The sequence below is a fragment of the Heliangelus exortis genome, chromosome 4, assembly GCF_036169615.1.
Source record: "Heliangelus exortis chromosome 4, bHelExo1.hap1, whole genome shotgun sequence".
NCBI lineage: Eukaryota > Metazoa > Chordata > Aves > Apodiformes > Trochilidae > Heliangelus > Heliangelus exortis.
This window is the reverse complement of record NC_092425.1, coordinates 4,601,415-4,628,302: the sequence shown is the minus strand read 5'-3', so window position 1 is coordinate 4,628,302 and position 26,888 is coordinate 4,601,415. Positions and strand designations below refer to the sequence as shown.

General features: G+C 37.1%; 1 long non-coding RNA gene across 1 annotated transcript in view; it reads right to left on the bottom strand.

The window, feature by feature from the left end:
• Positions 1-208: 208 nt before the first annotated feature.
• LOC139795742 (uncharacterized) overlaps positions 209-26,888 on the bottom strand; it is a 72,154-nt gene continuing 45,474 nt past the window's right edge. Inside the window, exons 2-3 of the long non-coding RNA XR_011725673.1 lie at positions 5,614-5,790; positions 209-310 (exon numbers count right to left, since the gene is read on the bottom strand). This is a non-coding gene — a long non-coding RNA (uncharacterized lncRNA). The remainder of the gene's footprint in view (positions 311-5,613; positions 5,791-26,888) is intronic.

Below are 26,888 nucleotides of genomic sequence, written 5' to 3'. Positions count from 1 at the left end.
TAATGCAAGCTTCTTTAGCATTTCTCCCTTTAAGAAAAAAAATTAAGAGTAAGAGCTTTTCTCAGAAAAAAAAAATGCTAATAAAAAAATGTGCAATCATGAAATCATTTTAACTGGCTAAGAAGAAGCATTTGATATGTGTCATAAATACTCAAAACCCTTTGTGAGGATTTTCTTGGTGTTTTTTGCCCAGTGTCTGTGGGAATTACCTTTTTTCAGCCAACAGCTACTGGAAAGGAATCCCAATGGCTCCCATCTCTGACACTGCAGTCCATCCTGTGGACTCCTGACCATCTTCTCCTGGGGCTCCCTAGAAATAAAAATTATATCTCAAAGTAAATCGTACACTTTCTTTCTGTTTCTCTCTAGATGGCAGCATTTGCCTTAAGGACTCTAGAAGAACACATCTCTAAGGAGTAACAATAGCAGCTCAAGAAAAATAGGGACCGGAAATTCTTTGCCATTTGTTTTGGTTCAATTTTCATACTGTTCACTGTTTCTTTTGCTGGATTTTATCTGAAGTTGCTTTAGCACAAATAGTTGAAAGCTAAATATCCTGGTGCAATTGAGTGAATTAAATCAAAATGCAGTGGGGGTTCAACTAACGGAGTAACAACATGCACAAGAGCAAGTAAAATGTATTAAACTGACATGGATTAAAATTAATGAGTTGAAAGCTTTCCCTCAAATTTAAAACACATCTGACACAATGTTTAAAGCCTGAAAACAGTTGGGCTAGCCTTGCTTTCAATTTCTGATTTCTTAATATTTGTTATAATACAATATACTGAAAAATTATGATCTTGCACATTCCTGGTTTTCATATAGATGCTGGAAGAATCAGATTTATAAAAGATTGATTTCTAAGGATGAACAAGCATTCACATTTTAAAATAAAAACTTGAACCATTCAGTGTTTGCTAAAAGCCTGATCTCCTCCATACCTTTAAGGAAGGAGCCCAGTTGCATGGCATCATGGCTTTACTGGGACTATATAGAGATCTCTGACTTCAGGCCAGAAGACCCAATTAAAAGCCATAATCTACATTGTTGGGTAGATTACAATATTAGTTCTTCTTATACTCCCTTATTCTACATATTCCTGATGCTTGCTCATTGTTATGCATTTTGGTAGTCCTTACTCTAGTTTTATTCATCCATTTAGTAATTCATTACTTGATACTTTACTTTTATAAAATAGTTACACTGAAAACTGCTAAACTTTTTACTTGTGAGACTATGAAGATGCAGTATCTCCTGTCTGCATTAAATGAAAGAAATTGTAATTAACTGAAAAGGGAAAAATCTAATTTATGATTAATGCATTTTTTTCAAATAAATGCTCTCATGAAGAAGTCGTGTATGATTACATGTATGTGACACACTCTTGCTGTCTTTCAAGCTGATCATAGCTGCATTAAACTTACCTCCAATAAACCTTTCTACCTGCAGCCCACTCTGAAAGGATACACTGCAGTCATTGCTCATACTCTGCATTTTTAGTGCATCACCACAGGTACTCACAGTAGGAAAAGAGCACTATCAGTTGTGGTAACTTTTTAGCAGACATGTATAACTCATTGCCCATTTACTGCCCTCCATGTACAATGCTTCCAGATTTTTTCTCTAATTTTTCTACCAGTCAGATCTTTACTGCCTGCTTTGTCTATACTCTGAATCTCATAAAAATGAGATTTAAAAAAAAATGAACCCCATCTTAATTTTTCTCACACTTCTCCCTCCAGATTGCATTTGCTTGTGAGTCTCCTAAAACTTTTTGATTATTAGTTTTGATTAGATTATCCAGCTGGCAAGCTGAACCCCTGGATCCTGGGCTGTCACAGCCATGGCATATCCTTGCACAGAACAGTTCTGCATGTCAGGCTCAACTGGAATACACATCTTAAAAAGCTGCAGTGTAAGGGGAGATGCTGGCATGTTAAAATAAGAAGCCTCAAATATACAGTACAAATACTCCAAGTGTTACCTCATCTAGAAAAAACATTTTAAAGCATAAAAATTTAACACTGTAGAAGTTTGATCCAGGCTCTCAATTTTATCTGCTTATCTCAGCCTCATCTGATGAATGCCTAGCCAGCTAAGAATTTATTTTCCTCTCTCTCTTAGAGGAAACTTTTGTAATTATTTTTAAAAATAGTGCTGTGGAGACTTGGTGGCCAAATGCCTATTGATCATGTGGAAAGGTCCATTCTTCTTCTGACTTCAAAGACCTCAGTGCTGTCCAAGGAACTAAAACTGGCAGCCAAAATACCAGAGGAGAAATAGATAGGGGTAAGGACAGATAGACTGGATCTCAGAGTGAGGGAAAGAAACCATTGGCTTCAAACTCTGCACTTAAATTACAGCAAAGGTACAAAGCTACTGCAAGGTGCCAGATTTGTTGGAATGACTTTCAAAGATAATAAGAATTATTTGAAATAATGGTTATAAATCTACAAAATTGTCTATAAAGGTACTAAAGCAGCAGTCCTTTCTTTAGTTGACAGGAACAGAGAGGTCATGTTTAATTTAATAATCAAGCTATCCAGGGACATTAAAACAAATGGCACACTCCAGATACATTTTCAAAGATGGCAGAAAAAGTTCTCATACTGAAATCAGATGCCATGTGCATTGCACATAATTTCTTCTTGTACTGTATTCCTGTCTTGTTCTTTTTTTTTTAGAAAGCTGTTTATTCTCCCTCAGTTGATATGATCCAGTTAAATCCAAGCCTTGGAGAAACTTGCATGAAACATCAATGCTTACTTGATTTCTCAGCACATAAATCTAACTACAAAACTTAGTGGGTAGGACTCTGTTATGAGGTAATTTTCGCTATGCAACATTTTTGCCTCAGCTGCCCTGAGACCTGCATTAACATAACACTGTCAAAGCTGATCTCCATATAACATATTAAGGAATTGTTTTCCCAGAACAACCTGATAAAGCAACACAAGGATTAGGCAGGGTCTTTCAGCTTCTCAGTAGGAAGCTTCAGTGTAAGTTCAGCTCCAAGCAGCTTTTAGCTTCTAAAAACTCAAGGGCATGAATAGCTTCTGTTAGATGTGATCTGCTTAGACAGGAAGCTCTCTCTTTAGCTTGCCACTCTGTCAGCTTTCCAAAACCCTTTTCTGCTTCTCAGGGCTCTGTCTGACACATCAAAACCAGCTCAATTCCTTGTATCCCTTCCCTCCATCTCACCTGACCCCAGCAGCACAGGTGACCTGCAGGAGTGATGGTGTCTGTGCATCTGAGCTAACAGTGCAAGAACACCAGGGGAGGCAGCAGTGGCAGCAAGTGGCAGGCAACCTTTCTGAGTCTTAATTAGGGACTTGAATTAATTATGACAGGTCCTCCTGCTCAATTTTGTCTGCACAACCACTGCTAATCAACAGCAGGAGAGGCAGTTGTGCACGTGTCCCAGGGTGCAGGTTTTAGGGTGCCTCAGGCTTTGCTGTGAGCAATGTTGGATTCTCTCACATGGATCTCCTGAGGTTGTGCATCCAAAAGAGAACCCCAAAGACTGCAGGGAGCACAGAGGCAGCACAGGTTCTGCCTCCTTCTCTGGGCACAGCCAGCAGGAGAACTGCAGCACAAATACCTGCATCAAACTCTGGAAAACCTGGAGTCCTCTCTACAGATGTTTAGTTGCTGAAACCCTACTCTGTTGCATTAGTAGGCAGTCTGAAAAGACCTTCAACAGAAATTCTGATACAGGTTTTATTATTATTTACCTGTTAGTGAGGTGATTTTACTACACACACTCTTTGTGTGTTTATACCTGGCTTGCTTGCTAAGGAGAATATTGCACTGGGGCATTTTACACGGCTATTACCTATTACTGGATATAAATGATGGTACACAGCTTTGGGAACTCGTTTTCAGCTTGGCATCATAGAATCACAGAGTGGGTTGGGCTAGGAAAGACATCAAATATCATCTATTTTTAATCCCCACTAGGCTAGGCTGCAAAGCTGCATCCAACTTGGCCTTGAACACCTCCAGGGATGAGGAATCCACAGCTTCCCTGGGCAACTTGTTTCACCACTCTTACACTAAAGAATTCTTTATCTAACCTAAATCTACCCTCTTTCAGTTTAAAGCCATTACCCCTTGTTCCTATCACTACCTGTACTCTCACTGGACTGTCTGATACTGCACTGAGGCTGTAGACAGAGAAAGGAATTTGCAAAGTAGTCACCTAATGAGAGATCTCAAACCTTCCATTTCCCTGTGCAGCCTGGCACACAGGATTACAGCTAACAGACCAGGCTCTTCATCACAGGCAGATGTGACTTTAACACTCTGTGATCTTTCCCAGATGCTCTGAGCTGCCTCTGGTCTTGGACCCATGACAGTTTTGCCTGTCCACTTTCAGATGTCACCAACCTCCAGTAGCAATGAAGGGACTGTCTTGCCTTGCAAACATATGGGGTTTACATCCTGGTTAGATGGCTCACCTTGACAGAACAAAAACTGAGCCCACACTGATGTATTTTCTGAAATAGAATTTTTCATGGTGTGAACAGATTATTTGTAAGATGCTTTCTAGGTTCTCAGGTTGAAGTAGATTAAATGCATATATTTTTTTGTTTTGTCTAATTTTCTACTTCAGGTGTTTTAGAACAATTACACTTTGTGAAACTATGAAAAGTATATGAAGCATTTGTAGGGTTTTTTTGGTTTGTCTTTTTTTAAAGAATAATTTGGGGGAGATGTATTTAGCCATAACACAAAATTGGGGTTTTCTTTCCTATTGATATTTTCCTTTACCAGAAAAAACTACTTCTCACTCCTATACGTATCTATTTAGTGATTTATATCACCACACTTTTATATGTTTCTTACATCCAAAAGAGGTTTTCTTCTCCCATACCTTTCACTTAACGAAATAATAATAAAAAAAATGAATACACCAAGTACTTCTTGATTGATATAGAAAAATATTACTGCTTTTCATGGGCTTTCTAATAACTATAGTGATCAAGTGATATTGAAATCACAGAAGCAGAATAAGAATTTAGACAGATGATAGTAAAATCATGTCCTATATCTTTCATGGAGACTTAACTATAGAGTACATGTATTAAGGCAGAAGAGTCTGTTTTTTTAAGACCTGAAAGTTTTAAAACAAATCTTGGGATTGTCGAGTACATGCCATAATAATTTCCATATCTTGAATCTTTTGAGTTTTTTAAAACAGTGTTTTGGTATCTTGATCCAAGAATTCACAGTAAATTGAGAACATTGAAGCTTTGCAAAAAACTATAGCAGCATTTCTGCCAGTAAAAATATAAGAACAAAGTACAGACCCCAGTTGGCTCAACTCATCTTCTTCCCCCCCCCCCTTTTTGTTTTTTTTTTTTTTTTTCCTGAAGTGCTCCTTGCTCATCTTTGCCCTGGGACATTACACAGCAGATTGATCACTGAAGCCTGCATGCTTTTCATCCAGTAAAAGCCTCTGCCAGAAATCCTTCAGCTCTTCTGGGATCTAAGGCACAAAGGTTGCCAAGAAAATGGGCTGGCTGGCTGTGTGCTCCCCATCCGCAAGGTGTCTTCCCAGCTTGCCTGAAGGCAGCCTCTGCAACCCCTCTCTGGAATGACACTGACCTTGCATGGTGACTGCTTGATTCTGGCAAGATGGGTTCTCATCCACACCACAAATAGGTTCTCATCCACACCACAGAGCATCTCAGCACAGGCCCAGGTGGCTCATCCTGTTTCTGGAAGCCTTCCCACGTATGCTAATGGTGTGGCTTGGTGGAGCAGTCAGAAGAACCAATAAAACTGTAAAAGAATAATTGCAAATTGTTATATGAAGGTGGTTGCTTATTGATAATGTTGAAGGTGAGACTTGATACTCCACTCAGGAAGACAATTCCAATCCCTCTTCCCATAAATATTACAACAAATATTGTCCATGTTCAAGCAGCCCCTTGGCAACTTGAACTCTTTGCTTTGATGCAGTTCTTTACAAAATCCACTCTCAATCACTACAGAAGAGATTCATGCAGGAAAGCTTGCTTATAATCAACATGAACATTCTAAAAATGTGACATTACTTGGAAAAAAAAAGATTTTCTCAAAGAAAAAAGAGCCTTCTTCACATCCCTAGCCCCAAATGTTTCTTCCAGAAACAATCCCTTAGCATGGAGTAAATTGCCTCCCAGATTTATGGCTACATGGACTTGATTTTTAGCAGCTCAGTGGACTTACACCTCTGATAGATTTCCGATAGAACGTTACATGTTTAATTCTTGTAAAAATGTTCCTTCTAGGAAATCTTCCCGTAGCAAAATATAACTTGTGAGTTGTCCATCATCCTTCCCCCTATGCCCTCCCTAAAATTATGAAGCAGCATTATATTCCTTTTGCTTGTAGAACTGCTGCAAGCTGATCAAAGTCAACACCTCCTACTGACAGACAAGTTAGCATTAGTTACATGACAAAATCTCTTATGGGAGTGGAAGAAAAGAATACTGAGACAAGACAGAGATGAAAGAGACAAAAGCAGAAGAAAGAAGAAGAAAGAGAACCAGAAGAAAAAAAACAGAAATAGTGCAATAATTTCCTCTCCCTTTTGAAAGAAACGTGTTTGTTTTAAAACTTCAGATACAAAATCTTTTTCACAGTTGTTATTGGGATACAAGAGCAAGATAAATGTAAATAAAGAAAATTATGCATGTATATAGATTGTGAAAACGTTGTAAATTCTAGACACTCCTCTGACTGCAATAAGTTAGGAAGGAGCAGGAAGATACTGGGATTTGCCCCAGCAGAAGGAACAGCAAGTGGCATAGCAGTTGCAAAACAGCACTATACTGAGATGTCAGCTCACAACAGGAGCAGGGAAAAGGTGTATTTAAAGAAACTGTTTTGCTTATGCTTGGCCACAAGTGAGAAACAAAAGGCAGAACTGTAATTAATCTGCATCAGTTTACATCGAAGATTGGGAAAATTACCTTATTGTTTTGGAATCAGGGAAGAGGGAAAGGTGGAATGCAGCCCTGTGCATCTGCTCAGCTCTGGTACAGCATATACAAATTAATGGCAAAAGATTCCCTTTTCCCCTCCAAATCAGTCTGTTGTCAATCCCATCTCATCTTGTTCATGAAATGGGCACAGACTGTAATTGAGCCAAGTCTTTGGATTCGCATCAACTCCAGCAGATGCTGTAAATTTGCAGAGAAACTGTCTTAAACTTGGATTGAGCTTAGGTTCTTTGGCATCCTTACAAATCTATCTAGATTCACCAACTCCTGTTTGCAGAACTCAATTCATTTTCATCTCCTGTCTTAGCAGTATCTACATCATAAGCCTCACAACAGCATGATGCCCCAGTGACTCAGGAATAATCTTTTTCTCACTTAGTGTCTCAAATTGAGAGACCATATCTCCCATGCAGCCCCAGAACCAGGTGGTCTGCTTCACTTTGTTCCCTGACCTTTGGGATTTTAGCTGACTATCCATTTATTTTGGAATGAGACTTCAATAAATCACTGCTCACTATTGTAATGGAACGTGTTTCAGTAGCACCACAAGCCAATGTTGTAGCAAAGCAAATAACAGAAGAATTTCTTCTGAAAAAACTGGAAGTACAGATACCCCAGTCAAACTTTTTTTACGAGCAAACAAATAAATAGGTTGGTGTTATGTGACATTTAGAGGAAGAAAAATGTTAGCTCTTTATGACCACTGGCAGTTCCCAGACACACAAATGTAGGCTGTGTGTGTGCCACATGATTTTGAAGCCAAATATGGGGCAGATGAGACATATGGTCACAATATTCTTCTCTTATTATAGGTTGAGTCTATATGATAGACTATCATTCCCTGAACCCCATCAGTACCTTTTAACACTGGAAAGTCACTACACTTTGATGTGCTATGCTGCAAAATTGCAGTCTGCCCCACCTGCCTCATACAGCTCACTTCATCAGACACTGCCTGCTATCAAAACATTATTTTAAGTCACTCAACTTCATTCTGTCTGCAGGTCCTCCCAGTTATAAATCCAGGTTTTTAATTTTTGTGCTACAAATAAGCTGTAAACATAGCCAAGGAATTAAGCTAAGATTTTTTCTATAGTCAGAGGCATTTTCTTTAATCATTAAGTTTTAGGTAAGGCTATGTATAAGTTGATCAAATCATTTTTCCTTTGCTATCATACATCCAAATTCATAAAACAGGAATCCCAAACATAAATCTATTTCCACACATGGCATTCATTTCCATTCCTAAGAGACAGGTAGATCCCTACACAAGGAACAACCATAGTGCTCTTGGTCATAGAATATCTACTACACAAATTAAAAAAAAAAAAAAAGCAAATAATATATTAACTATTATCACTAATAGGATCCTAGAAAATGATTCCTAGAATATAGATTCCTAGAAAATAGATTCCTAGAAAATGGTTCCAGCTGAGCACTGAGCAGAAACAGTTTAAAATCCCAAGAAGCCAAACAGTAAGTAATATTGCAGAAAAGTTCAATAAGCTTCAGAGGTTCTTGTGCCAAAAATACTCGGGCTGTTTGATCTCAACTGGAACATGCAGCTAGGAAAAAGATTACCCCATTTGCTGCAGGAATTGTAGCACCATGTCTCACCAGTAAGGGTAACAACTTCCACTCAGAGAATTCCCTTTAACTGAGATTTTAAATAATGTTGTATCAATAACAGCAGCAGTATCTAAGGAAGGAAATTTCAGCTTTCAGCAGCCCTAATGGAAAGTTTAATTACACATTTCTTAATCCTAAATCCCAGTCTTGTCCTTAGATCACTGTGAAACTGTAACACATTTTTCTACTTCCTCTCTCACTTCAGTCCCTTCTTTGCCTCCATCAAAGATCTAATTTTGGGGAAGTATTTCTGGATTCTTCATGCCTTTGTTAGGGATAATTAAACTAAAACATGGTACTTTGATTAACTGGTCTTTCATAAAATGAATTTATACACAAGTGGATGTGTGCACTTGAGAAGGATTTTTATTTTGCTGTAACAACATTTTACAGAAACCTATCCTGCACTAAATGGCAAGTAGATTTTTAAAATTTCCTAGCTAACTTTCTAGCAGTAGACCTCTCCCTTTTTCTTTATATGATTGCTCATGGGGGACATATTTTACCACCTGTAGTGTCATCTGTGTAGGTGACTGACAGATATGGAAATAATCTTTGAGAGATTATTTCTCTACCATTGAAAGCTTAAAACCTGGATTAAACCTTGACAGTGGGACTGAGACGCTCACTCATGACTTATATACACTTTATTCACTTGATATATACGAATGTTAACACCTGTAGGAAAGATTATGACCACTAAAATTGCATTTTTCTTTGTTTTAGGGGCTTAGGCATACATGAAGGAATATGAATGTGTTTTTATGGAGATCTATGTCCTCAATTTTCTATTCACTTTGAACAGAGCTTACAAAAAAGATAGGACTTCAGCACTTACTGAGCTATGAGGCCATTAACCGGTTTTGTATTTATAATGAGAAAAAATTGCTTATAATATATAAACCTGTCTATTCAGTTATTATATTTTTTGCAGAGCTAATAGAAAGAGAACCTTGTTGTATGTTTCCCCTTTTACATTTTCTCCATTTTAGCAAAAGAGTTTGAGTTCCCAAGTTAACATTTAGATTTCCATGCTCTCCAGTCTCCTTTGTAATTTCTGTGTTCTGTTATTTCAGGAATAGAGCAACAGGCACAAGGCTCCAAGCACAGCACCTTCCAAGAATCTCATGTTCAAGGATGCAGTGCCTGAGTTTAAAATGAATAAAGAATGCAAGTTGATTGCTACAGACAGTGAATAGACTGCTGTTTGTTGTGCTTCAGCATTATCCCTAGAAGTGGGAGTCTACAAGAACTCTTTAAAGACCTAAATTTAAGTTTCCTGCAGAAAACCGATCAAGTAGCAGCATGGTTTTTGGATTGTTCATGTTCTTTGCTTTCCATTAAATCACTGAAATACAATTTCCCCGTCATGGGTGCAAAGGCTCTACAAAAATAAACTCCCAAAAGTTTCAGGTCACATAGTCATGGCTTCTTTTTAAAAAGGGGATGAGTTCTATTTGTACTTAAAATATAGAATCCCCTGCAGCTGTTGGCAAAGCATTTGTTAAAGATGAGGGAATTTAAATCTGGTTTTCCTTCTTCCCAAAGAGGTTTGAATCTCTACCATCACAAAACTGCTGTAATGAGTATGAATTATTTTATTAGAGAGATTTATTCCCCTCTGACAGATAGAAACTCTTGAATCAAAGGCTGAAAACCATTCCCGTCTGGTATTACTGATACCAGTTTAGTGGAGTGAAAAGTTTCATCACGTATGTTTAATTAGGATGCAGCATCAACTGCAGAGCATTAGAAATATTTGCTGCTGTTATAATTTATTATTTATAATATGGTAACTAAAGAACAGCCTAGGAAGTGGATTAAAACTGGAATACCTTCCATTCCATCCAGAAATGCTGGCAATCTCATCCTCAGAAAGAGCAGCAAATGAAAAGAAAATCAAATCAAAGCAAATCACTGCCTCAAAAGAAGAGCTGCATTAAAAAATCAAAACCTGAGAACACTTGGAACCTAGAAATTGAATATACTACTACATTACTTGTGTCTTACTACTGTTGGCAGTTAACTCTATATTTACTCCTGACAGAAGAGGCAGGAAGAATAAAAGACATGAAAAAATTACTTAATTTTCAATAAACAGGACAGAAGAAGTAATGGCAAGGTTCTGCCACTGCTTCTACTGTTGCAGAATGAGAATCATACTGAAAACAGGGCATAAGTTGCTTGGGAGCAATGGGAGAGGGATGAAGGAGTATGATAAATAAGGGATTACAGATGAAGGTAGAGATTAGTGAGGGAGTCAAGGATTTCTGAAAAAATTCTGAGTAATTTGGCTTCTTTTGCTTTAAAGCCTTTTGCTTTTGCATTGAGATTCATCTGTTCTTTTCCTCAGCCCTTCTTCCCACACTTTGATTTAATTCTTCTCCTTTCTACCCTACAAACCTCAGGAGGCTCCATTTCCTCTCACCCCCAAAACCTGTGGTGTGTGAGTTACCTGACTCAATATATGCCTTAAATTTCAATTTGATGTGACTGATGAGTTGGACATCTCCAACCTGTCACCTTCTCTGGTAGCCTATTTCATTCACATCCCAATACCTGAGATCTCCCCATGGTTCTCAAGAACTGACAAGGTCAGAAGCCTGCACGGAGGAGGCTGCCAGCCTGTCTGCTACGTGGGGAGGGATTTCAGGAAGACAGAGGGTTAAAGAGGATAACTGGGAGACAGAGAGGGGCAAGGAAGTATTTACCTGAGTTTTAATGAATTCAGAAATGGTTTGCATTGTTGTCAGTACAATGAAGACTGGAGTAGCTTTTTAAAAATTTATTTAAAGCGTGTCAGCCAAAAAGAACTATTCTAAAATAGTGTGAGAGTGAGGAGTATAGCCTGAGCGAGCTGGGAAGAAAATAAAGGCAAATGGAAAAAAAGGCAGACTTGCAAAGGTCTGGATAAATTTGTGTATTTAAGATAAGCATCCTGTTTGGGAAGCCTTTTCTGAATTAGACCTTTCAACCTTTTAAGTTTTGGCTGTGGCAAATGTTTACCTCACTGTGAAGCATGCAGCAAAAGAGAGAAAGAAAGAGAGAAAGAAGCTGATTTATGAATCCGAATTCTTGGAAGGAAAAATTAATTGCACTGTGGCACTTCTCTATAAACTAATATTGACTTAAAGGCAGCAGGAAGAGATGAAGACAGTGTGTCCCTGCAGCACTTCCAAGTAACAGAGGCCCATTAACCAAATGTGAACCAAATCACTACATTTGTTTGGAAAAAATAAATGTACATCCCACAGGTGGGTGCAGTAATAAGCATTTGACAAGGTTCTGTCCTTTACAAACACCTACACAAAAAAAAGGTTTTGAGATTAATCTTTTCCTTTTTTTTTTTTTTTTTTTTTTTTGTAATGTTTCTCTCCTTAGTTTTCTAAATACTTGGCTTGGACTCATTTTGTCTTCAGAGAGGTTTAGAAAAATCTGACTCTTAAAAATGTGTACTCTGCCTTTACACAGAGTTCTGTGCACCAGGCATTTTGTATTAGAGTATAACAGAGTGCAGTTGCTCTGGAATTGTCTTAACAAAATGGGGCATACCAAGATGCTTTGGGCCATCTCCAGGAATAACACATTTGTACAATGTTCATTTCTCACCAGAAATAACTAAAGCAATGTCTTCTCAGTGACACAATTTGGAAATAACCTCCTCATCTCAGCCTCTTAACATTTTCACTGTGTAGTCTTTCACATTTAAATAAATAACATTAACCTATAATAAGCTCCTGCAACTCCAAATGAGCTCGTGTTTTTTTTAAAAACTAAACAAAACAAACAAACAAAACCCACCGTGGAGAGTGAGACCTGGTGGGATTATATGAAGTGACCTTGCAGAGTCTGGGTTTGTGTGTATCTGCAAAAATGGATATCATTAGAACTGTCAGTAAGACTTCCTGGAGCCATTAACCACAAAGATATCTGCCAATGCATTTATTTGACAGCTTTTTGTGAGCTCACTAGAAATGCTCTGCAGACCTTTTCTCCACAGTTAAAAGGAAAAGAAATTGCAATAATAGTGTATTGCAACAATATTTTAAAACCAAGGCTAAATTCTTAGAGAAATAAACACTGTGCGGAATTCAATTGTCATGGAGTTAAGTATTTTATATTTCCAAGCATTTAATCAAAAGGATAATAATTTAAAAGAAAATTACAAAAATGATATGGTTACATAACTTAATCTTGCAAGTGGCAGTCACCATAAAACACCAGTAAGTAAATAGAAGATTTTTGTAGGTTATTCTGCAAATGCAGAAGAGTAAAAGTTGCTGACAGCTCTTTGTGCCCACCATAAATCCTTTTCCCATTTATATGCCTTAGCAAGTGACCAGATTAATTACAGGTCTTTTGCTCTGGAGAACGGGGACATCACTAAAACCCTTTAGGATCCAGACAGTGCCAAAATGGCTTGAAAGTTTGTGTACCCTATGGCAGACTTGTCTCCTTCAGAAGTGTTGCCTGTGCCCTTGCAGCTCTGCAAACAGATGCTACAAAGCAAAGCGTGGCACAAATATGCCTCTTACAAACAGTTTTCAGGAAAAAAAAAAAAAAAAGGCAAAGGAGATTAACTTGAGTCTAGAAAAGGTGATAATAGGAAAAAGAAAGGTGACTGAAAGGGAAAGGGGGTGGAGGGAGGAGGGCAGAGACAACAGCCCCCTGATAATCATGATGTATCTACTCCTGGTGTCAAACATTCCTGACATTCAGTGAGAAGTAATTTCTATGTTTTGTGCCTTTATTGTTGGTATCCCACTAGCTATTTTTCAACTGTAAGACTTCTGCTTCAATTTGTGTCAATTTATCTCATTAGTACTTCCATCATCATTAATATAGCTGGCAAATTTTTGCCAGTCAGTTTTTCTCCTAAGGTTCTTAAGCAGTTAATTTTGAGGAGTCCTGGACATCCATAGGCTATCATAGAAGTTAATTTTAAGTCCACTTCAAAATTTTTGTTAGCCAAGTAATTGCACCCATTAAAAAGTAATTGAACCCATTAAAAAGTGAGAATTATCATTTTATAATGCCTGAATCTAGTGAAACTGAATCCAGCCTGGCTGGCAATTGTCACCTCCATTCCTAAATGCTTAATAAAAAAATAACAACTACTGTAAATTGATGAATACACAAATCAAGAGAGAGACTGACTGTTAACATCAAGTTACCACACGAAGTATTAACTATAGGAAGTATACTGGAAAATGAGAATAGGCTTTGCACAGCCCCTGGAACCCTTTGAGTTATGTTAGTATACTCCCTTCCACCAACCTCCTTGTGGATCTGATGGAGAAAATACATTTTTGGCATGCCTAGCTCACATTCTTAGAATCAGAAGGGCACTGGTGTGGCCCTTCTCTTTCCATCAGCTCCCCGGATAGTGCAGGAAGCACCATGGTGTTGACCACTGTGAGCAGGGCAATGCTGGCCTTATGTCCTTTCAAAAATAGAGTTAAATTGTGAATATGGATTGTAATGCAATGACTGGGTCCAAACACTGAATATATCACACAATCACTGGCAACATTTTGCAAATAATGGGTGGGTTGTATTCTTCTTTTTAAAAGAAATGAGTCAGGTACCTACCTCCAAGAGAAGTTTACAGTGGCAATGGCAAAAGAGCTCCTCTGTACTGAAAGGGTTAGAAAGTGTATTATTCTCATAGCTTTTTGAGATGAGTGGAGTGAGGATGATCAACATTAAGAAACTGGGTATTTTTACACCTTTCTGAGGCACCCAGCCATGTATTGTGTAAGAAAAGATTGCACTTTGGAAAAATTAACTTGTAGCACTTGTGTCTGTTTGAGCACTCAGCCCTGAGTAAGGGACCTCCCTCAATAACTTTGCTCTCTGAGAACAAATTTCAACTCAGCTTTGTTCTCTGAGAATCAAACAACAATTCAACAGGTAGTGAAGCAAAACAGGAGTCTGATTTTCCTCCTTTTTCATTATACACCCAGCCCTCACCCCTGATTGCAGTAAAGAGATTATGAATAGGTCTGGCATAAGTGAAAGACAAGGGCTGTCTAACACCAAGAAAAACTATTGTATAGTGAATCAACCATACAGCTCATTAAAACAATAGGGTTAGAAGGCATTGAACTAATGTATAATCCATGAATATTTAAGCTACCTTAAGCCTTTCTCCTCCATGTGATTGTAAAACAGGACAGTATTGCTGGCACTAAATGCAGGGGAGATTGTATCTTAACGTTTCAATATGTTGATTAATGTTGCTGTAAAGATACACTAACAAACTGCAGAATCATTTTACCTCCATTTTTTTGCTAACTTAGCACATCAACCAACCAATACCTGTAGACAAAGACATGCTATTTTGTGATTAAATGTTCTTAGACATTGTCTGCTAAATCCCTATAATTAGCATGGCCCCTGGTGAATGTCACTGGGTATTTGATGAAACGGGGCATGAACCCTGCAGCAACACCCAGGGGGGTCGGTAATGCTATCCAGAATGACTCTTGGAATTTTTAACTACTAGATAGGTTCTCCTTATCTAGGAAACTCAGGGGAGAAAAGCATTTGTCCAATCTAATGACCCCTGTTGGCAGATTTATGCCACCTCCCTCTATACAAACTGTCTTCTCTCCCCTCCTTTGGGATATTTAATTTGAGAGTAACTATGCTGAGTAGTATTTCTGGGGAGGGATATGGCAGGAATATAGTAAGGAAAGAAATAAGCCAAATTCTTTTATCCGTTCTGTTTATGTCGTTGTTCTTACTCTCCACAACACCACAAGAGCAAGAAGTTTTAAGGGTAATGAAAAGAAAAATAAGAGACAGCATGACTGCAGCAGGTAATTTCAAGTGTCCTGGTAGAACTAAAATTTCCTACTACAAGACATCCTGCCCTAAGGGAAAAAAAAAATTTCCTTCACTAATACCAAGAACAGTTTCCTTGGCTGTAGACACATGCCCAGAAAACTGGAAGGGGCTTTCCTCTGTGCTGAGAAACAATTTTCAGAATTGTAAATACTCTTAAAAAGTGTAGAAAGTTTCTTTTCCTTGTAGGTCCTAGTTGTCTGCTGGTTACTTTAATTTACCTGAGATTGAGAGACTGAGTTAAAAACCTGCTGCACAACAGGCCCAGGAGCTGTAGCCCAAAACAGGGCTCTAGCAGGCTGTTGAGACGGTCTGGTTGTGAGACAAAGTCCAATGCAGACCTGAGAAACTCTCTTGATAAAATGTCCATTTTGCCTGGCACATTTCTATCAACAGGTTTCCTTCCTGTCGTTCTGCATTTTGCAGCCTTAAGGACTTAATGGTAGTATCAATCTTGCTTTAAAAAACATTTTGCACCTTCCACATTTCAAATGCTGATAATTCTTACAAGATGAGTTATCTTGAAACGCTATGGAATTGTTAAAAAAAAAAATCAATTTAATGGCGTTTTCTTCTAAAAATAAATTTAATATCTAATATATGACAGACTGAGTTTTGCAATTCCATACATTTTTGAAAATCCATCTCACTCATAGTACGAGGCACTGGGTTTGTTTCAGTTGATCTTGTGGGGGGACTCAATAAGAAATTCAATGTACACTTTTCCTAATTCTATGTCCTAAGCAGTGCATGATATCAAAAATGAGGGAGGGAGCTGTAAGCAGGGTTAGGGGGCAGGAGGGAGGCTGTCTGTTGTATTAAGGACTAACTCCTTGATTAAATGTAGACTCAAAACAAATAACCTCTGTGTGCCTGTTAACTTGCCTAATTAATCTTCATGTTAGATTAACTTGATAAAATGTTGACCTAATTTGGGATTAAAAGATTACAAGTAACATTTTCAGCTGAAAGCTGTAACATGCCTCATGTCAACACAGTAACGACAGAATTAACCCTGCAAGCCCTGTGCACTGGATGTCACTGCTTAAGTAGAGTTTGGGTGACCTGTAAATGCAGGAAGGCTGCTAAATAGAAAAAAGCTAATATTGAAAGACTACTCCATTGCTCAGTCTCACAGGCCTCCAGATACTGAGAACCATGACACAGCCAGGAGGGGAAGTAAAGGTGCATCATCCATGCACTCTTACAACTTGCAAACTGAGCCTACACTGTATGTTTAGGTTTAGATGTAAAATTTGGAAGGTTGGAAAGAAACACATTGTGAATTCACTATTAAGAGGATGATGAAGATGAAAATGTCATCAATAAATCCGGGAGATGAAAGATTAAGATGCAGGGATAGTCAAAACCATAAAAGCACCGTGAGTTGTAGCTCAGAGGAGCCTGGCAATATTCATTTGTGGGAGAACAGGGAAGCTCTCTTTCCCATGACATCTATGGAAGTGATATTTCAAGCTTGTATTCCAAAGGATGTTTTTCTGAGGAAAATAAAAATTATGAACTTGTTGTATATTGTATTTTGGTGATCACTCACCTCTTTTGTAAGAATGGAGGGAAAGGAGAGGAAGGAGAGATAAAAACTCTATCAAGTTTCAAGTATCAAGAAGTGATTCTTTTAGCTCATGCTATTTTTGTCTCTTAAAAATTTCATATCTGCCCTTTTCATAGATAAAACTGTGCTGTCTCTCACCACCTTGCAAAGCACTGTAGTCTCAAAGATGAGCCAGGCTCTCTTCAGCTCACAACTTCATTAAGGTTGTGGTTCTTCCAGCTAACAGGACTCTAAACCTGTCACCATGATGTACACACAAAACACTCCTCCTCTTCCACTGTGGTGCTCAGCCCTAATTCTGAGACTACAAAATTCTGAGGTGGCTGCTGAGAGAGTGAGTACCTCTGGCTTTTGTTTAGGGTGCTCAGATTAAAAATTTAGGCCATGGAACCTAATATAGACAAAAATAATATATGAAATATATTATATTATATATATATATATATATGAAATATATTAAAAAAATATCTGTTTCTCTGCACTGCTTCCCATGACAGTGGGACACTTCTCTCATGTTCCTCCAGCAAACCCCTAGGAAGGCATCAACTTTTGCAGCTGGTAAAAATTAGCATCCCTGATAATAACCCAGAACCTGCAGTGCCAGACAAACCAGAACATTTGATCATCCCCCTGTTCAGTATATACATGCAACCTACAACAAAGAAGAACAGAAATCAGTTCTGAAATAAGTTTTTCTGCCTAAGAATTGCCTAAGAACAAAAATTCAGTAGGACACAGAGTTCAAGACTGTGAACTCAATGCTGGGAGAGATTCTTCTTTTCAGGTGAGGTTTGGAACTAATAATGTAATTAAAACCTCACAGAATCAAGAACAATACATTGCTGAATAAAGTAGGATATGCAACTACACAGCTAAGGCAAAACTTGGGCTTTTTTTTTTTTTTTACTTTTTACAGCACAACTTGTTAAAAAGCAGTACTGACAATACTGAAGTTGTATTCTTTCAGTAGCCCGGAAGGTTTTTTTTTTAGTGTGCATACCTAACAAATGCTTTCATATAAATAAGTCATGCAGACTTTAACTCCCCTAGAACAGGAGGATAGTTTTGCAATAGTTTTATGGATTTATTCCCATTAAAATTATTTGCCTCTCGATAATTTACTGCTCCAGTTTTTCCTATATGTTATTGTCTAACTTTTCCTATATGAAAAGGGGAACAGGATATTAAAGTTTTCCTAAAGTTGCTGTTACTAATGTCACAAAGAGGAGCATTCTGAAGTTTTTTATTGTATTCTGTCACTTCCCATAAATTCATGACTAAGAATAAATGACTAATCCAAGTTTGGTCAGACCCAAAGGCTTAAAAGTTGAGTAGCAGAATTAACAGCATTTCTCTTGTTTTTATTCTGATGGAATAATGGTTTGCAGCCACAGCAAACTGTGATGTGATTCCCATCAATTCTGAAAAGTCATGCAAGCCTGGAACAGGCCTGGCTTCAGGCAGGAAAACTACAGCAACATGCAGGTCCTGAGAGGCATTACTTAGGCAGTAACCTTTCCTGGGAAAGCTTAGGAGACTGATTAATTTGAAAGATACAGCAAAATGCTGTGCTAATAGAACTGTTGTTTTTTTTCTCTCTGTGGAGTGATATTGCAGTCTTGACTATCATTTACCATTGCTATGTATTCCTGGGAGCAGCTGGTGATTAAATTCCTCACATAAGTTATATTGCATCTATGCCTGGATAGTCCTGAAGTTTTCTTTGACTTTTGTCCCCAGATATTGTGTGCATTTGCTGAGTTTTAACTCTAGCTAAGCAGTAAATGAAATACCCACCTGATAACTGCAGACTGTGGAGATGTTTAAAAGCTATTTTTAAAGCAAGCAGGATGAAAAATGTTCTAAGCCTATTCACAAGTGCAAATACTCAAGCTTGTGGATGTAGATATTGTGAATGTCCACAGAAGCAGTTTAATAAACCAGTGACTTATCTTAGGTCTTTTGTATACAATGTTTATGATATACTTTATTTAAAAACCTAAAACTGTAATACATGTATTAGTGGAAAAGTATGCAAGAAAATACATGTTCCTGGTTGTGGACGATTGGTTATAATATCAAAATATATCTCCAGTAAACAATTCTTTAAATTATTTTAAAAAATTTTATCCTTTTGCTTTTTAAACATGTTTTCTACTCTAGCACTCTCCTCCAGGTATATTTACCCTTAAGGTGACACCAAACTTCACTGCTGCCCCATCTAATTGGTAATTTCAAAATAGTTCTAAAAAGACTTGTAGAAGACTTCTTGAAGAAAAGCCATAACTAGAACAAAAATTTACTAAAATGTTCATCTGGACTACAATTTTAGATATGGAAGCATAATTTGACTGTTTCTGAAAAACTTCATCAGTTATAAGCACTAACAAGTATAGACAATTAAACAATTGATTTTTTTTGTCTAGGAAAACAAAGAAACAAATAACACCCCCCACCAAAAAAAAAAAACCCCAAAACTTCTGTGACAGATCATTATTATTTTCATGTGGAAGAAGCCCAGAGAGATTACATGGTTTTTACAAGACTTCTATCCATTCAGTGCAAAACAAGAATAAATTGCGCCAATAACAGTACTTCTAGGACCAAACCTATCTACCTCGATTAGACAAGCAGTGGAGCACATGCTTAATATTTAAAGAAAATTTAAGGGTTTAAATTCTGACATATCCTTTGGCCCAAATTAATCCAGCCTGTCTTCTACTCTGTGCTGTTGTTTCCTATCAAAGAAGCTGTTGCAGAGATCCAGAGCCAGCCAACAGCACACACCAGCTGCAGGAACTGGGTCAGGACCAGTTTGGGCATAAACACTTGACACTATGGGATGTGGTTTTACTACTTGTTTACTCACACCCCCAGGGAACCAACTAACACTTTGGAAAGATGATACAGAAGATAAATGTCCTGAGATTATTTTACAAATAAGCTGATGTATATACACACACGCACACTTAGGCAGCATCTAATATCACTATTTTTATATTTTTTTGTTATTTTGTCACCCATGCCACTTTTTCAGGTCAAGGGTATAAGGCTGTGGGATGGGGCTGTTTACAGAAGTTCCTTCTTCCCCCTTCCCTCAGCCACAAGGTGCTCTCCAGGAATTTTCTACCAAGACCTCATTATGAACCCACAAATATCCCCTTATTTTTCCCTTTTTTATGTCTCTCTGCTCTTACCTTATCAAAAAATGCCACAATTGGGCAATGAGAAATCAGCATTTATACACTGCAATCAGAACAGGAATCACTGCCTGTGAGAAGGACACTTTGTAACTTGAAGGAGATGCCTGGGTGTGCTCACTGATGCAAGGTAAAATACATTATTTTTAGCCAAAGTTGAATTATAACAAAAAAGCAAATTCTACACTGGTGGCTATGGAGATTCCTCATATGTTTCCACTTATTTTTCAAGAATAATTGAATAAATAAGATAGCTAGCAAGACTGCTTTCAGATAGAAAACATTTTAGGGAAATATAATAAAACTGGAAATGGTAGTGACCAAATCCTGTATCACAGATTAGGAGACAGAAGCTCTACGCACATTTTACTGAAAATGAAGCCAACTCACCCCAAACTTGATACAGTGAATAGCCACAAACTCTGCATACAGTTGCAAATAGACCAAGAATAATTAATATACAATATTTACTGTACTCTTACAAAACCAAATCCATTGAATCTACCTTTGGATAATTAAAAAAACCCAAAACAACAAACAAAAAAATCCATCGTATAAATGGTTTCCAGTAAATTATTTAACTGTACTATTACAATTCTAGTCTTAACATCTTTTGAATTTGTTTTTCTTCTCTAACAGCTACACAACAACTTAATGCAAACAGCTGTATCTGAGGAATCATTTTTCTTGTATTATGGATCCTATAAAGTGGTTTTGGCATTTCGCAAAAATTAAGAAACTGCATGAAAACTGAGCAAATCTGGTATAAACTTTAAAAAGACCAAGTCCATTGTACTTTTCTACAGTTTTCCTCAGCCTGTCCTTAAGTACACTGTATTTGCCAGTTAACATTTAGTGTGTTCCTTTTTTTTATTATAAAAAAGGAATCTTAGAACTCCTTTCCCTCACCCTCCTTCCCCCAGTAATCTTCTGACAACAAAATCTGACTCGAGTTCACAAGCAGGAACTATTCTGCAGCCAAAAAAAGTCATTGTTAATAAACTAAGTGACATTTGCAAGGACAAACAGTACTTCAGTGAAAAATGATGCAATTCTTTTGCAGAAAAAAAACCAACACAACACTGCTTGGTTTGTTTTTTTAAAAACTTTTTTTTTTTTTTTTTGGTAAAATATTAATTACTTGAGCAGTGAAATGACAAAATAACCAGATGAAGAAAACCAGAGAATCAACTTTGTTAGTAATATTGATAATGAAATTGCTTTAATGTTTAAAAAATTGAAGGAATGATGCTTCCAGTAGTTTGTAATAAATTATCATCATAAGAAAGATACTACGGAGTAGGAAAAGAATGTAAATTATATTAAACATTATCATTAACCACAAAAAGACAAAAAAGAAAGAAAAAAAAAAAAAAGACAAAAAAAAAAAGACAAAAAGAAAAAAAAAAACACCCCACCTGCAATGTTCCACCTTAAGCAATTCTAGGTGTTACGATTCCTAGGTATTTTTCCCTATGGTTTTTCCTGTACTATTGCAATTTTATATTTATCTTGCCATCTGTCACAAGAGAGAACAGATATAGAACAGTGGCAAAATCATGTTAAAAAGACTGTCTTGGGATAACAAAGAGAAAAGTTAATGGATATGGATTTACAAATTATTAATGATTTTTCTTGTCATTTCTTGAAAAATGAAAGCTATGCACGCTGTCTCTTTGCCCAAACAGATTGCATTTTATTCCTCTGCAGTTTGTCTGTCAGGCTTCCCTCTGACAACATAATCCAAAACTAATCCAGAGTATTCAGTTTTCCTTGTTGGCTCTCATGCACACTGCTTAGACAAATCCTGCTACCTGTCAGCCCTCCTGTGTGTGCCAAACAGGCTGCCAGGTTAACCCCTGGGGAAGCCAAGGGACCTGCTGACTTAACCCCTGCTTCCCTTCAAATAATCCACTGTAAATACAGAGGACATTAACAGGCTAACTGCTCTAATCAGGGCTGGATCCCTTAAAATCTGCTCTATACACAGTCCTGAAGAACTAGGGATCTAAGCATCACTGCTGGAAGAGGGAAGGATTGCTTCCAATAATGCAAGCACTAAATAAGCAGATGGATAGAAAGCACTGAAAGGTTTTAATCATCTGAAGGAGTCTGAGAAAATATACACATCACTTCAGTTACCCACCTTGTTGCTCATAAAGATTCCCTAATTGTCAGGAGGAGGTCAGAAATAATTCAGTGCAGTGAAAGAAATTCTAATTCAGTTACAGTTCAGGTTCTCAATGACAAACTTTCTACCCATTGCTTTTGTCTTCAAAAAACCCAGTTCTTCAGACTTCTACGGTTTCTCTTCATTCATTTGCAATTTGTGGAGATCCACACTAAATGTAATATAAATCTGCAGCTAAAACAGGTTGCCATGAACAACATAGTTTAAAAATAATGCCATTTTACATTACTTTCTAAAGACCTATAATTATTTCCCAGCCTCACTGAAAGGAATTAATTTCTAACGCTTTAAGCCTGGAAGAGAGAAAAAATCAGAGTTACAAAAATCGTGTAAAAATACTCACTCTGTGCTCAAAAAACCCCACATAAAGCAACGCCTTCTCCTCATTGGAATTCAAGGCACATCACACTATCTGCTGCTGCAGCACCAACAATCCACAGCAGAAAATAACTTGCGTAAGCACGGCGTGCAGAGGAGCACTTAAAAGCTGCACTAAGCTCAGCCACATGAGAAATGTAATAAAACATTGCAGAGCTCATTTAATGTTTGGAAGGCATCATGTCCAGGTTAATATCTGAAGGGAAGGAAGGTAGAGTAAGTCCTGGGGAGGGCTCCTGAACTCTGCCACAACTGGGAAGGGTCTATTGTGCCTTCTGATAAGAACATTTATTTTTCCTCAATTAAATTTCAGGCATTCTCCTGAGAGGAAGAAGGGAAATTTGTTCTTCCCTCCCACACACTTACACACATTCATATTTATGCTTTAGATACACATGCAAAGCACACACCTCAGTCTCAGGAGTCCTGGGAAATGTTTAAATGGTTTTAGTCATTCTAAAAAGTGTTGTGGTTGTGGCAGCTAATAAATAGATCTTCAAAATGCTACAGATTCCAGAGATTTCTAAAGTACTCTTGCTGCTTTTAAACACAGGGGGAGAGCTTTAAAGTCCCCTTCCTTCTAGATGTTTTCCTCATTCTAACACTTTTCCTATTTTTCATATACTGAAGAAGTATCATCATCCTTAATGAGCTTTTAAATTTGATCTCGTTATTTTTAGGACCCTGCAAGCCCTTACCCAAGCAATACAGAAACTAGTATTTGGCAAAAATATTAGTTACTTCTCAAATAAACAGATCTGAAAGATAACTACAGCAAACATTCTTTCATTATCTGTGCTCCTTTTTTAACCCAGCTCATCTCAAAAGAACAGTTATTTCGTTGAAAGAAAAGTTTGGTTTCTTTTAAATCTCGATAGTTTGTCTTTGGGAGGTTGACAACTTTTGTTAGGCAGAAGGCAGTAGTTTGAAAGATGTATCTTATCTCTCTGTCAGATAATCTTCCTTAAAAAAAAAAACTTCTTCATTTTCTTCCCTATAAAGGCACTTTTCTATTAATACATTCATTTTTGGCTAAAACAAAGTTGGAAAAGTGAAATTATGAATGCATTTTGGAAAATGAGTCTACTTCCAGCAATCCTTTTTACTTTTATTTTTTCAAAATCCTGTGTCTCTGCAAGTCCATAGCAAAACTGCCCATTGGCTTCCATAGGACCAAGAATTTATTCAGTGTCTGGTGGGAATGAATCATCCAGGACAATTAATTGACACACATGCTTGTGCTTAGCCTTTCATCTACACTAATTACAGGGAAAGTACTGATGCAAAAGACATTCCGTGCAGTTCCATGACAAATTTCAGTGTTACAACTATAGGATCTCTCCTCTATGATATTGCTTCCTCCTCAAAATTGCTCATAAATCAAATATATCATTTGCTCATTTATCAAATAGCTCATTGGTTATGCAAAATAAAGTGCCACAGGAGTTAAACTAGAACTGAAAGAGTTGTCACTCAAGATTTTTTTTCACGATTGCCAAATAGATTTCAGTCTTTGGGGATACTAAGCAAATTTAATAGAAAATAACCATGACTGAGTTAGTTTTTTTATTTCCTTTGTTACTTGGGAAATATCTGCTTTTGAGCTGAACACCGCTTTGCTTTTCAACTTTCTGTTTTGAACTGTTAATCGTGGCAAACAATGTTTGAAACTTTTAGAAAGCTACTAAGTTATGAAGAAGTTCATCAGGAAAAACTGAAAGGGCTGCCATTTCACTCAGAAACGGAGTTTCAGCATGTTTGATGGTCCAAAAATACATGGTTCAGTGGTCAACATTACAATTGTTTAAAAAGCAGTGACTTAATTTGTAACTTATCCAATATATTTTAAACCAACGTTGACAATGGCAGGGTCTTTGTTGATAATTTTTCCATTATATAACACCAGCTGGAAGATGTTTCCCTATTATTGATCATGCAACTTATCAGCTATTCACAACATATTTCTTTGTACTTGGTACAAAATCTAAACAGTGTGGACTTGGTTCATTAACCTTTTGATGTTTGGCAAAAGGGGGAGTAAGACAGGGAGAGGAGAGGCACTAAAAGTAATTTCATTGCTTTTTTTTTTTTTTAATTTTCCTTTTGGTCATGAGATCTCTAGGGGAATAGGGCACAAACTTTATAAGGATGAAATGGCACTGAGAACCTGGTCTGAAATCTATAGAGGCAAAAAGAACTCCTTCTACTGATTTAATTTTTATTCTTTCATATACTGAGTAAAAGGTAAGTTTCAAAAGCTTAAAAATAAAAAAAACCCAAACCAACCCTATCTCATAGTGGTTTCCCTGACGACAGATTGAAAGTGGAGCTCTACAAGGAGTTGGCAGGAAAAACCTAAACTGTAGAAAACAGAAACAAAATGTGTCCTGCAGTCTGAAAGTCAGAATAGAAATTCTGCAAAAAGTTCAGTCCAGGTTTTCGAAAATATGAACTGAGTTAGAGTTCAGAATATTTAAAAATCTCTACATAAAAATTAACAGATTAAGTCCACAGTGTATTTTTAATATAACTTATCAAATACACCGTCAGACTGAAATTTAGTTTTAAGTCCACTTGCCAGAAGAAATATTTGTAGGAATGTCTGAATCTGATAGGATTCTACTTAAATACATATACACAAGCAAGTAAATTCATAAAAAAAAAGGAAGTTAAGGTTGCAGAGCCAAACATAAGATTAACACTTTTGAAATCAATCCATTTCCCTAGGAGGTAGCTCATGAGGATCTGATCTCTTATAACCTTTTTGTCACTCCTAATCTCCCATGTAGTGACCCTGTCATCCGTAACTTGGGCCCTTCATCCCAGTAAGAACCACTGCCCTGATCTGTTTTTCCTGGGACTTCTAGTGTTTTTGCACAAGGAGAAAAACAATGATTATATTGAACATTTTTGTGAGCAGAGAATCTCTTTTGTAGAAAAATCTGAGTTTCAATAGAAAATAAACACAGGCCTAAATCTTGTAATGTTAAATCTGTCCCTTACGTGGGAAATCATCTTCCAGACCATCACCAACTAAACCTTACTCACCTCAAGTCTGCCTTCCACCTCCACTACAAACTTTCTCATTGTTTCCTCCTTTTTGACTGTGGCACAAGGTATAATCCTACATATTTTAAGACCAGGCTTAAAGGCAGGCCAACAAATTTGCTGCACTTATAATTTTTGTCTCTAAACTGATTAATAATACCAGGCCACAACTTTTCTATTAATGTGATTTACATAAATAATATATGCAGAACAGAGGTTACTCACAACTAAAGAGAAAATTATTACTTTTATTAACTCCCCTTGCACGTATAATAACCATGATCTTCACTAGCCATGGTCTTTAAACTTCTTGCAGTGAAAGCACACTGTATCAGGTGATACATCATGAGCACCACAGAGATGGCACTTACTAAGTAAACAAGGATTTATTTTATTTAAATTAGATTAATACATCATTTTACATGTTATGTATACCTAAACACTTTTATTTTTTTTTTATTGTGCAACTATGACTTATATAAAAAATCTATAAATATCCTTGAAAATATGCCTCTTCACGTGTCTCAAGCAACTTAATTCTAATTGCTTAGAAACAAATAAGTATTTTCCTGGTATTGCAATATAACACATACAGTTTATTGTACTGCTTTGTAAATATAACATGAATATTTAAAACACAGAAAAACTTGAGTGTATTTCTTCCCATAAAGGATGAATGGTCTATCTACCATGTTATCATCATGGAACATCCCCAACATTTATGGCCAGGCCACTTCCCATACTTAGTCCAAGTCCTTTTCTGCAAATATAGTTCTAGTTTTGTTTCCTGGTTTTTCCTACAGTTTTATCTAGGTTTTATAGAAACAGAAGGAGCATAAACCAAACTGTTATGTGACTTTCAAGACAGTAAGTGTGTTTTTTATTTTCTTTCGTCTGCTTGCTCTTGACTGCCATGAGCTCTTTGTCTCTTTTGAAGAAGATAACACACCTTAAGAAAAGAATAGTGCTGAAAGACTGCAATGATTAACATAATCAAATTCTGTAATTTGCTGGGGAAGTTGAAG